This window comes from Oncorhynchus gorbuscha, linkage group LG15, assembly GCF_021184085.1.
Source record: "Oncorhynchus gorbuscha isolate QuinsamMale2020 ecotype Even-year linkage group LG15, OgorEven_v1.0, whole genome shotgun sequence".
Lineage (NCBI taxonomy): Eukaryota > Metazoa > Chordata > Actinopteri > Salmoniformes > Salmonidae > Oncorhynchus > Oncorhynchus gorbuscha.
In genome coordinates, this window is record NC_060187.1 from 17951314 (window position 1) to 17963777 (window position 12464).

Consider the following 12464-nt stretch of genomic DNA (forward strand, 5'->3'; position numbering starts at 1 on the left):
TGTCTGACTGAGAGCTTCGCAAGTAAGCACTCTATTAAAGATGTGATATTAAAGTTGTGGTAAGTGTGAAACAGACCAGGGGTTATTATACGGTGTGTCCTCATTCATTATTGTCTATCTCGAGATGCCTCGGTCAGTACCAATCCCCTCACTATCACTGTATCTCATAAAATCTCTCTAACATGGTATATGGACTCCCCCAGTCACACTAATAACTCAACACAATAACACATGCATATGTTTTAGTCTCCCCAAGCACTCAGAAATGGTTACTATTCCTATTATGAATACTAGTGAACACATGATATGACCTTGAGAAAACCAAAGAGCAGAATTGTGATACGAGGATGGTGAATCATAGAAAGTTAAGAGAGATGTTCTGCTGCGTGTTGTCTTTTCTGATCTGAGAACAGGACCCGTATTCAAGAAACGTCTCAGGAGAATATGATTCATTATGAAAGGTGAAAATGATCCTGTATCAACGCTCTGAGGTGCTATACATATGGGCAAGGGTGGAAACTGTACTATCCGACTCAAGTAGAAGTACTATGAACATCATGGAAACACAAAATGAATGTGCAAACCCACTTAAAATAGAAAAAGGGCTATAGATGATGCATTAGATTGATAAACATGTACAGAGTACATTAGGTTATGTAGTGTTCCTTGTGCAAAAACAGAGTTCTGTTCAAATGCCTTCACTTCTCAGAACTTGCTGTTCAGTTTCAGCAGGCGCTGATTTTCAAAGTGAATCGGGTCTATCCTGGCTTGCTTTGCAGTGAAAAGCAATCCAACAAGTTTCAAGTTTTATTGTCACGTGCACTAAAAAAGTGAAATGCCTTTTTGCTTACTCTTTCCCAACAATGCAGTAGTACTATAAAAAAATGTAATTAAAAAGTAAATTACAACCAGACACACAAGAAATAGAAAAAAAGAACACAATAAATTAAGTGAGCTATATAAGGGGAGGGGTGGGGGGGTCCAGGGTCAGTTCCAGTACCATCTTTACAATGTGCAGGATACTGGAGTGGTAGGGTTAGATATGTATAGGGGTAAGATGACTAGGCATCAAGATATATGATAAACAGAGTAGCAGCTCGTTGTGTGTGTGTGTGTGTGTGTGTGTGTGTGTGTGTGTGTGTGAGAGCAAATGAAATGTGTGTTTGTGTTGAAGTGTCAGTATGAGTGAGGGTGTAGAATGTGCAGAGTGAGAGAGCAAACATAAAATAGAAGGGTCAATGCAGATAGTCTGTGTAGCCATTTTGTTAGCTATTTAGCATTCCTCTGGCTTCGGGATAGAAGCTGTTCAGGAACCTGTTGGTGTCAGACTTGATGCTCCGGTACTGCTTTCTGTGCGGAAGCACATATAGCTTGATATACAATGCATTCTGAAAGTATTCAGACCCCTTGACTGTTTCCACATTTGGTTACTTTACAGCCTTATTCTAAAATTAATTAAATAGATTGTATCCGCATCAATCTACACACAATACCCCATAATGACAAATAAAAAACAGGCTTTTAGAAATTTGTGCAATTGTATAACCCCCCCCCCCCCCCCCCCCCCCCCCCCCCCAAGAAATATCACATTTACATAAGTATTCAGACCCTTTACTCAGTACTTTGTTGAAGCAACTTTGGCTGCGATTACAGCCTCAAGTCTTCTTGGGTGTGACACTACAAGCTTGGCACACCTGTATTTGGGGAGTTTCTCCAATTGTTCTCTGCAGATCCTCTCAAGCTCTGTCAGGTTGGATGGGAAGCATTGCTGCACAGCTATTTTCACATCTCTCCAGAGATGTTCAATCGGGTTCAAGTCCTGGCTCTGGCTGGGCCACTCAAGGACATTCAGAAACTTATCACGAAGCCACTCCTGCGTTGTCTTGACTGTATGCTTAAGGTCTTTGTTGTGTTAGAAGCTGAACTTTTGGAACAGTTGGAATACTTTCTGAGTGCACTCTATAATAATAATAATAATATAATAATAATAATAATAATAATAATAATATAATAATATAATAATATAATATATGCCATTTAGCAGACGCTTTTATCCAAAGCGACTTACAGTCATGTGTGCATACATTCTACGTATGGGTGGTCCCGGGGATCGAACCCACTACCCTGGCGTTACAAGCGCCATGCTCTACCAACTGAGCTACAGAAGGACCACAATCTTTAGGCAGGAGTGTTTTATTTTATATTTCACCTTTATTTAACCATGTAGGCCAGTTGAGAACAAGTTCTCATTGTGTGCCTTTCCCAATTCTTTTTAAAAATTGAACCTTTATTTAACTAGACAAGTCAGTTAAGAACAAAGTCTTATTTACAATGACAGCCTATCCCGGCGATGCTGGGCCAATTGCGCGTCGCCCTTTGGGACTCTCAATCACAGCCAGATGTGATGCAGCCTGGATTCGATCCAGGCACAGCAGTATCGCCTCTTGCATTGAAATACAGTGTCTTAGACCACTGCGCCACTCGGGAGCCCATAAATCATGTTCAATCAATTGAATTTACAACAGGTGGACTAGTTGTAGAAAAACAGGATGATTAATGGATACAGGATGCACCTGAGCTCAATTTCAAGTCTCATAGCAAAGGGTCTGAATACTTATGTAAATAAGGTATTTTATTTTTGCCTTTTTTGTTTGTTGCTAAAATGTATAAAAAAAATCTGTTTTCGATTTATCATTTTGGGATATTGTGTGTAGATTGATGAGGGGAAAATTAAATGTAGAACAAGGCTGTAGTGTAACTAAATGTGGAAAAGGGAAGGGGTCTGAATACTTTCCAAATGCACTGTAGAGGTCCTGGATGGCAGGGAGCTCGGCTCCAGTGATGTACTGGGCTGTCCGCACCACCCTCTGTAGCTCCATGCCATCGGGGTGGTGCAGTTACCATATCAAATCAAAATCAAATGTATTTATATAGCCCTTCGTACATCAGCTGATATCTCAAAGTGCTGTACAGAAACCCAGCCTAAAACCCCAAACGGCAAGCAATGCAGGTGTAGAAGCACGGTGGCTAGGAAAAACTCCCTAGAAAGGCCAAATGTTCATAAATGACCAGCATGGTCAAATAATAATAATCACAGGCAGAACAGTTGAAACTGGAGCAGCAGCACGGCCAGGTGGACTGGGGACAGCAAGGAGTCATCATGCCAGGTAGTCCTGAGGCATGGTCCTACCCAGCAGTGATGCAGCCAGTCAAGATGCTCTCAATGGTACAGCTGTAGAAGTTTTTGAGGGCCGATACCAAATCTTTTCAACCTCCTGAGGGGGAAGAGGCGCTGCCGTGCCTTCGTCACGACTCTTTGCATGTGTTTGGACCATTTTAAGTCTTTAGTGATTTGGACACCGAGGAACTTGAAGCTCTTGACCCGCTCTGCTGTAGCCCTGTCGATGTGGATGGGGGGTGTGTTCGCACCCCCTTCCTGTAGTCCATGATCAACTCCATGTTCTTACTTACGTTGAGGGAGAGGTTGTTGTCCTGGCACCACACTGCCAGGTCAAAAATCAAATCAAATTAAATCAAATTGTATTTGTCAGATACACATGGTTAGCAGATGTTAATGCGAGTGTAGCGAAATGCTTGTGCTTCTAGTTCCGACAATGCAGTGATAACCAACAAGTAATCTAACTAACAATTCCAAAACTACTGTCTTATACACAGTGTAAGGGGATAAGGAACATGTACATAAGGATATATGAATGAGTGATGGTACAGAGCAGCATACAGTAGATGGTATCGAGTACAGTATATACATATGAGATGAGTGTGTAGACAAAGTAAACAAAGTGGCATAGTTAAAGTGGCTAGTGATACATGTGTTACATAAGGATGCAGTCGATGATGTAGAGTACAGTATATACATATGCATATGAGATGAATAATGTAGGGTAAGTAACATTATATAAGGTAGCATTGTTTAAAGTGGCTAGTGATATATTTACATCATTTCCCATCAATTCCCATTATTAAAATGGCTGGAGTTGGGTCAGTGTCAATGACAGTGTGTTGGCAGCAGCCACTCAATGTTAGTGGTGGCTGTTTAACAGTCTGATGGCCTTGAGATAGAAGCTGTTTTTCAGTCTCTCGGTCCCAGCTTTGATGCACCTGTACTGACCTCGCCTTCTGGATGATAGCGGGGTGAACAGGCAGTGGTTGATGTCCTTGATGATCTTTATGGCCTTCCTGTAACAACGGGTGGTGTAGGTGTCCTGGAGGGCAGGTAGTTTGCCCCCGGTGATGCGTTGTGCAGTCCTCACTACCCTCTGGAGAGCCTTACGGTTGAGGGCGGAGCAGTTGCCGTACCAGGCGGTGATACAGCCCGCCAGGATGCTCTCGATTGTGCATCTGTAGAAGTTTGTGAGTGCTTTTGGTGACAAGCCGAATTTCTTCAGCCTCCTGAGGTTGGATAGGCGCTGCTGCGCCTTCTTCACGACGCTGTCAGTGTGAGTGGACCAATTCAGTTTGTCTGTGATGTGTATGCCGAGGAACTTAAAACTAGCTACCCTCTCCACTACTGTTCCATCGATGTGGATAGGGGGGTGTTCCCTCTGCTGTTTCCTGAAGTCCACAATCATCTCCTTAGTTTTGTTGACGTTGAGTGTGAGGTTATTTTCCTGACACCACACTCCGAGGGCCCTCACCTCCTCCCTGTAGGCCGTCTCGTCGTTGTTGGTAATCAAGCCTACCACTGTTGTGTCGTCCGCAAACTTGATGATTGAGTTGGAGGCGTGCGTGGACACGCAGTCGTGGGTGAACAGGGAGTAAAGGAGAGGGCTCAGAACGCACCCTTGTGGGTCCCCCGTGTTGAGGATCAGCGGGGAGGAGATGTTGTTGCCTACCCTCACCACCTGGGGGCGGCTCGTCAGGAAGTCCAGTACCCAGTTGCACAGGGCGGGGTCGAGACCCAGGGTCTCGAGCTTGATGACGAGCTTGGAGGGTACTATGGTGTTGAATGCCGAGCTGTAGTCGATGAACAGCATTCTCACATAGGTATTCCTCTTGTCCAGGTGGGTTAGGGCAGTGTGCAGTGTGGTTGAGATTGCATCGTCTGTGGACCTATTTGGGCGGTAAGCAAATTGGAGTGGGTCTAGGGTGTCAGGTAGGGTGGAGGTGATATGGTCCTTGACTAGTCTCTCAAAGCACTTCATGATGACGGAAGTGAGTGCTACGGGGCGGTAGTCGTTTAGCTCAGTTACCTTAGCTTTCTTGGGAACAGGAACAATGGTGGCCCTCTTGAAGCATGTGGGAACAGCAGACTGGTATAGGGATTGATTGAATATGTCCGTAAACACACCGGCCAGTTGGTCTGCGCATGCTCTGAGGGCGCGGCTGGGGATGCCGTCTGGGCCTGCAGCCTTGCGAGGGTTAACACGTTTAAATGTCTTACTCACCTCGGCTGCAGTGAAGGAGAGTGCATGTTTCCGTTGCAGGCCGTGTCAGTGGCACTGTATTGTCCTCAAAGCGGGCAAAAAAGTTATTTAGTCTGCCTGGGAGCAAGACATCCTGGTCCGTGACTGGGCTGGACTTCATCTTTTAGTCCGTGATTGACTGTAGACCCTGCCACATGCCTCTTGTGTCTGAGCCATTGAATTGAGATTCCACTTTGTCTCTGTACTGACGCTTAGCTTGTTTGATAGCCTTACGGAGGGAATAGCTGCACTATTTGTATTCAGTCATGTTGCCAGACACCTTGCCCTGATTAAAAGCAGTGGTTCGCGCTTTCAGTTTCACGCGAATGCTGCCATCAATCCACGGTTTCTGGTTAGGGAATGTTTTTATCGTTGCTATGGGAACGACATTTTCGACGCACGTTCTAATGAACTCGCACACCGAATCAGCGTATTCGTCAATATTCCCATCTGACGCAATACGAAACATGTCCCAGTCCACGTGATGGAAGCAGTCTTGGAGTGTAGAGTCAGCTTGGTCTGACCAGCGTTGGACAGACCTCAGCGTGGGAGCCTCTTGTTTTACATTTACATTACATTTACATTTAAGTCATTTAGCAGACGCTCTTATCCAGAGCGACTTACAAATTGGTGCATTCACCTTATGACATCCAGTGGGACAGTCACTTAACAATAGTGCATCTAAAACTTAGGGGGGTGAGAGGGATTACTTATCCTATCCTAGGTATTCCTTAAAGAGGTGGGGTTTCAGGTGTCTCCGGAAGGTGGTGATTGACTCCGCTGTCCTGGCGTCGTGAGGGAGTTTGTTCCACCATTGGGGGGCCAGGGCAGCGAACAGTTTTGACTGGGCTGAGCGGGAGCTGTACTTCCTCAGTGGTAGGGAGGCGAGCAGGCCAGAGGTGGATGAACGCAGTGCCCTTGTTTGGGTGTAGGGCCTGATGAGAGCCTGGAGGTACTGAGGTGCCGTTCCCCTCACAGCTCCGTAGGCAAGCACCATGGTCTTGTAGCGGATGCGAGCTTCAACTGGAAGCCAGTGGAGAGAACGGAGGAGCGGGGTGACGTGAGAGAACTTGGGAAGGTTGAACACCAGACGGGCTGCGGCGTTCTGGATGAGTTGAAGGGGTTTAATGGCACAGGCAGGGAGCCCAGCCAACAGCGAGTTGCAGTAATCCAGACGGGAGATGACAAGTGCCTGGATTAGGACCTGCGCCGCTTCCTGTGTGAGGCAGGGTCGTACTCTGCGGATGTTGTAGAGCATGAACCTACAGGAACGGGCCACCGCCTTGATGTTGGTTGAGAACGACAGGGTGTTGTCCAGGATCACGCCAAGGTTCTTGGCGCTCTGGGAGGAGGACACAATGGAGTTGTCAACCGTGATGGCGAGATCATGGAACGGGCAGTCCTTCCCCGGGAGGAAGAGCAGCTCCGTCTTGCCGAGGTTCAGCTTGAGGTGGTGATCCGTCATCCACACTGATATGTCTGCCAGACATGCAGAGATGCGATTCGCCACCTGGTCATCAGAAGGGGGAAAGGAGAAGATTAATTGTGTGTCGTCTGCATAGCAATGATAAGAGAGACCATGTGAGGTTATGACAGAGCCAAGTGACTTGGTGTATAGCGAGAATAGGAGAGGGCCAAGAACAGAGCCCTGGGGGACACCAGTGGTGAGAGCGCGTGGTGAGGAGACAGATTCTCGCCACGCCACCTGGTAGGAGCGACCTGTCAGGTAGGACGCAATCCAAGCGTGGGCCGCGCCGGAGATGCCCAACTCGGAGAGGGTGGAGAGGAGGATCTGATGGTTCACAGTATCGAAGGCAGCCGATAGATCTAGAAGGATGAGAGCAGAGGAGAGAGAGTTAGCTTTAGCAGTGCGGAGCGCCTCCGTGATACAGAGGAGAGCAGTCTCAGTTGAATGACTAGTCTTGAAACCTGACTGATTTGGATCAAGAAGGTCATTCAGAGAGAGATAGCGGGAGAGCTGGCCAAGGACGGCACGTTCAAGAGTTTTGGAGAGAAAAGAAAGAAGGGATACTGGTCTGTAATTGTTGACATCGGAGGGATCGAGTGTAGGTTTTTTCAGAAGGGGTGCAACTCTCGCTCTCTTGAAGACGGAAGGGACGTAGCCAGCGGTCAGGGATGAGTTGATGAGCGAGGTGAGGTAAGGGAGAAGGTCTCCGGAAATGGTCTGGAGAAGAGAGGAGGGGATAGGGTCAAGCGGGCAGGTTGTTGGGCGGCCGGCCGTCACAAGACGCGAGATTTCATCTGGAGAGAGAGGGGAGAAAGAGGTCAGAGCACAGGGTAGGGCAGTGTGAGCAGAACCAGCGGTGTCGTTTGACTTAGCAAACGAGGATCGGATGTCGTCGACCTTCTTTTCAAAATGGTTGACGAAGTCATCTGCAGAGAGGGAGGAGGGGGGGGAGGGGGCGGAGGATTCAGGAGGGAGGAGAAGGTGGCAAAGAGCTTCCTAGGGTTAGAGGCAGATGCTTGGAATTTAGCGTGGTAGAAAGTGGCTTTAGCAGCAGAGACAGAGGAGGAAAATGTAGAGAGGAGGGAGTAAAGAATGCCAGGTCCGCAGGGAGGCGAGTTTTCCTCCATTTCCGCTCGGCTGCCCGGAGCCCTGTTCTGTGAGCTCGCAATGAGTCATCGAGCCACGGAGCGGGAGGGGAGGACCGAGCCGGCCTGGAGGATAGGGGACATAGAGAGTCAAGGGATGCAGAGAGGGAGGAGTCGAGGGTTGAGGAGGCAGAATCAGGAGATAGGTGGGAGAAGGTTTGAGCGGAGGGAAGAGATGATAGGATGGAAGAGGAGAGAGTAGCGGGGGAGAGAGAGCGAAGGTTGGGACGGCGCGATACCATCCGAGTAGGGGCAGTGTGGGAGGTGTTGGATGAGAGCGAGAGGGAAAAGGATACAAGGCAGTGGTCGGAGACTTGGAGGGGAGTTGCAATGAGGTTAGTGGAAGAACAGCATCTAGTAAAGATGAGGTCGAGCGTATTGCCTGCCTTGTGAGTAGGGGGGGAAGGTGAGAGGGTGAGGTCAAAAGAGGAGAGGAGTGGAAAGAAGGAGGCAGAGAGGAAAGAGTCAAAGGTAGACGTGGGGAGGTTAAAGTCGCCCAGAACTGTGAGAGGTGAGCCATCCTCAGGAAAGGAGCTTATCAAGGCATCAAGCTCATTGATGAACTCTCCGAGGGAACCTGGAGGGCGATAAATGATAAGGATGTTAAGCTTGAAAGGGCTAGTAACTGTGACAGCATGGAATTCAAAGGAGGCGATAGACAGATGGGTAAGGGAGAAAGAGAGAATGACCACTTGGGAGAGATGAGGATCCCGGTGCCACCACCCCGCTGACCAGACGCTCTCGGGGTGTGCGAGAACACGTGGGCGGACGAAGAGAGAGCAGTAGGAGTAGCAGTGTTGTCTGTGGTGATCCATGTTTCCGTCAGTGCCAAGAAGTCGAGGGACTGGAGGGAGGCATAGGCTGAGATGAACTCTGCCTTGTTGACCGCAGATTGGCAGTTCCAGAGGCTACCGGAGACCTGGAACTCCACGTGGGTCGTGCGCGCTGGGACCACCAGAGTAGGGTGGCCGCGACCACGCGGTGAGGAGCGTTTGTATGGTCTGTGCAGAGAGGAGAGAACAGGGATAAACAGACACATAGTTGACAGGCTACAGAAGAGGCTACGCTAATGCAAAGGAGATTGGAATGACAAGTGGACTACACGTCTCGAATGTTCAGAAAGTTAAGCTACGTAGCAAGAATCTTATTGACTAAAATGATTAAAATGATACAGTACTGCTGAAGTAGGCCAGCTGGCAGTGGGTGCGTTGTTGACACTACACTAATCAAGTCGTTCCGTTGAGTGTAATAGTTTCTGCAGTGTTGCTATTCGGGGGCTAGCTGGCTAGCTAGCAGTGTTGTTTACGTTACGTTGCGTTAAAAGAACGACAATAGCTGGCTAGCGAACCTAGAAAATCGCTCTAGACTACACAATTATCTTTGATACAAAGACGGCTATGTAGCTAGCTAAGTAGCTAGCTACGATCAAACAAATCAAACCGTTGTACTGTAATGAAATGAAGTGAAAATGTGATACTACCTGTGAATGCGACCGGGTAGTTGAGTTCTATACAGAAGACGTTGGCTAGCGTTGGCTAGCTAGCAGAGTCACCTACGTTAAGGACGACAAATAGCTGGCTAGCTAACCTCGGTAAATTAAGATAATCGCTCTAAGACTACACACTCTAAACCTAAACAACACAATTATCTTGGATACGATGATACGAAGACAGCAAAGACAGCTATGTAGCTAGCTAACACTACACTAATCAAGTCGTTCAGTTGAGTGTAATAGTTTCTCCAGTGCAGCTAATCAGTGGACGTTAGCTAGCTGGCTAGTGAAGACTACGTTAGGACGGCGAAATACGATAATTACGCAATTATCTTTGATACAAAGACGGCTATGTAGCTAGCTGAGAAGAAATTGCTAAGATTAGACAAATCAAACCGTTGTGATATAATGAAATATAATGAAAAAGTTATACTACCCGCGGGAGCGAAGTGCAGATGCGACCACTCGCTCCAACCGCTCCAATCTGTAGGCAGGGATCAGCAAAATGGAGTCGTGGTCAGCTTTTCCGAAAGGGGGGCGGGGCAGGGCTTTATATGCGTCGCGGAAGTTAGAGTAACAATGATCCAAGGTTTTACCACCCCTGGTTGCGCAATCGATATGCTGATAAAATTTATGGAGTCTTGTTTTCAGATTGGCTTTGTTAAAATCCCCAGCTACAATGAATGCAGCCTCCGGATAAATGTTTTCCAGTTTGCAAAGAGTTAAATAAAGTTTGTTCAGAGCCATCGATGTGTCTGCTTGGGGGGGGATATATACGGCTGTGATTATAATCGAAGAGAATTCTCTTGGAAGATAATGCGGTCTACATTTGATTGTGAGGAATTCTAAATCAGGTGAACAGAAGGATTTGAGTTCCTGTATGTTTCCTTCATCACACCATGTCCCGTTAGTCATGAGGCATACGCCCCCGCCACTCTTCTTACCAGATAGATGTTTGTTTCTGTCGGCGCGATGCGTGGAGAAACCCGTTGGCTGCACCGCCCTGGATAGCGTTTTCCCAGTAAGCCATGTTTCTGTAAAGCAGAGAACGTTGCAGTCTCTGATGTCCCTCTGGAATGCCACCCTTGCTCGGATTTCATCAACCTTGTTGTCGAGAGACTGGACATTGGCAAGAAGAATACTGGGAAGTGGTGCGCGATGTGCCCTTTTTCGGAGTCTGACCAGAACACCGCCGCGTTTCCCTCTTTTTCGGAGTCGTTTCCTTGGGTCGCTGCATGCGATCCATTCCGTTGTCCTGTTTGTAAGGCAGAACACAGGATCCGCGTCGCGGAAAACATATTCTTGGTCGTACTGATGGTGAGTTGACGCTGATCTTATATTCAGTAGTTCTTCTCGACTGTATGTAATGAAACCTAAGATGACCTGGGGTACTAATGTAAGAAATAACACGTAAAAAAACAAAAAACTTTCCTAGGAACGCGAAGCGAGGCGGCCATCTCAGTCGGCGCCGGAAGTAGTAATGGACCTCCTCCCTGTAGACTGTCTCATTGTCGCCCGTGATAAGGCCTACTACCTTCGTGTCGTCAGCAAACGTGATAAAATCCAAATGTATTGGTCGAGTACACAGATTTGCAGATGTTATTGCAGGTGCGGCAAAATGCTTGTGTATTGATCTCCAACGGTAACACTTAACAATACAAAACAATACACTCCATAATCCAAAAAGTAAAAAATAAATAAATGAAGAAATATCAGAACAAGCAATGTCAGAGTCCAGAAAAAAATATACTGTATATATAGAGTATATACTGTACCAGTCAAAAGTTTGGACACAACTACTCATTGCAGGGTTTTTCTTTATTTTTACTATTTTTTTACATTGTAGAACAGAGATGGCCACCTCGCTTAGCGTTCTTAGGAAACTATGCCATATTTAGTTTTTTAATGTATTATTTCTTACACTGTTACCTCAGGAAATGTTAAGTCTTAATACATAAAGCTGAGAGGAACTAATATCTTGCTCCTTTGCACCCCAGTATCTCTACTTGCACATTCATCTTCTGCACATCTACCATTCCAGTATTTAAATTGCTATATTGTAATTACTTCGCAACCATGGCCCATTTATTGCCTTAACTCCCTTATCTTACCTCATTTGCACTCACTGTACATATACTTTTTGTTTTCTTTTGTTCTGCTGTATTATTGACTATGTTTATTCCATGTGTAACTCTGTGTTGCTGTATGTGTCTAATTGCTATGCTTTATCTTGGCCAGGTCGCAGTTGCAAATGAGAACTTGTTCTCAACTAGTCTACCTGGTTAAATAAAGATGAAATTTAAAAAAAATATGCCATAGTTTGTCCATCTCAATTGTCATTAAAAACCACATTTGTTGAATCAAGTCAGGCATATCAGCTATGTTTCTTTTAAAAGGCAGTAAATGAGGCTGAATGAACTGTTTTGCTGCCAGACAAGGCTCCGCTGATAGCCAGGTGTAGCAGTGGTAAGATGTTGGGACAGCTTTATGTAGGCCCTAACAGTTTGTGGGCACCGTTTGTCACTGTTATAGTGCAATTCATGTATTTTATAGTGTTGTGTAGTGGCTTTGCTGGTATGCATCCCACTTTATTTATTTTTTGCCACACCAAGATGTACATGCTAAAATCGCCACTGGGAATGAGAAACTGTGTCCAAACGTTTGACTGGTTCTGTATACACTGAGTATACAAAACATTAAAACACGTTCTCTTCCCATTACATAGATAGACTGACCAGGTAAAAGCTATTATACCTTGTTGATGTCACTTGTTAAAAGTGTGCAACTCATTATTATTAAGGTGTTCCTAATTTTTGGTATACTCAGTGTATATAATGGTGTGTATGGACAGTATATGACTAGAATACAGTATGTAAACATTATTAAAGTGATAAGTGTTCAATGACTATGTACATAGAGCAGCAGTCTCAAAGGTG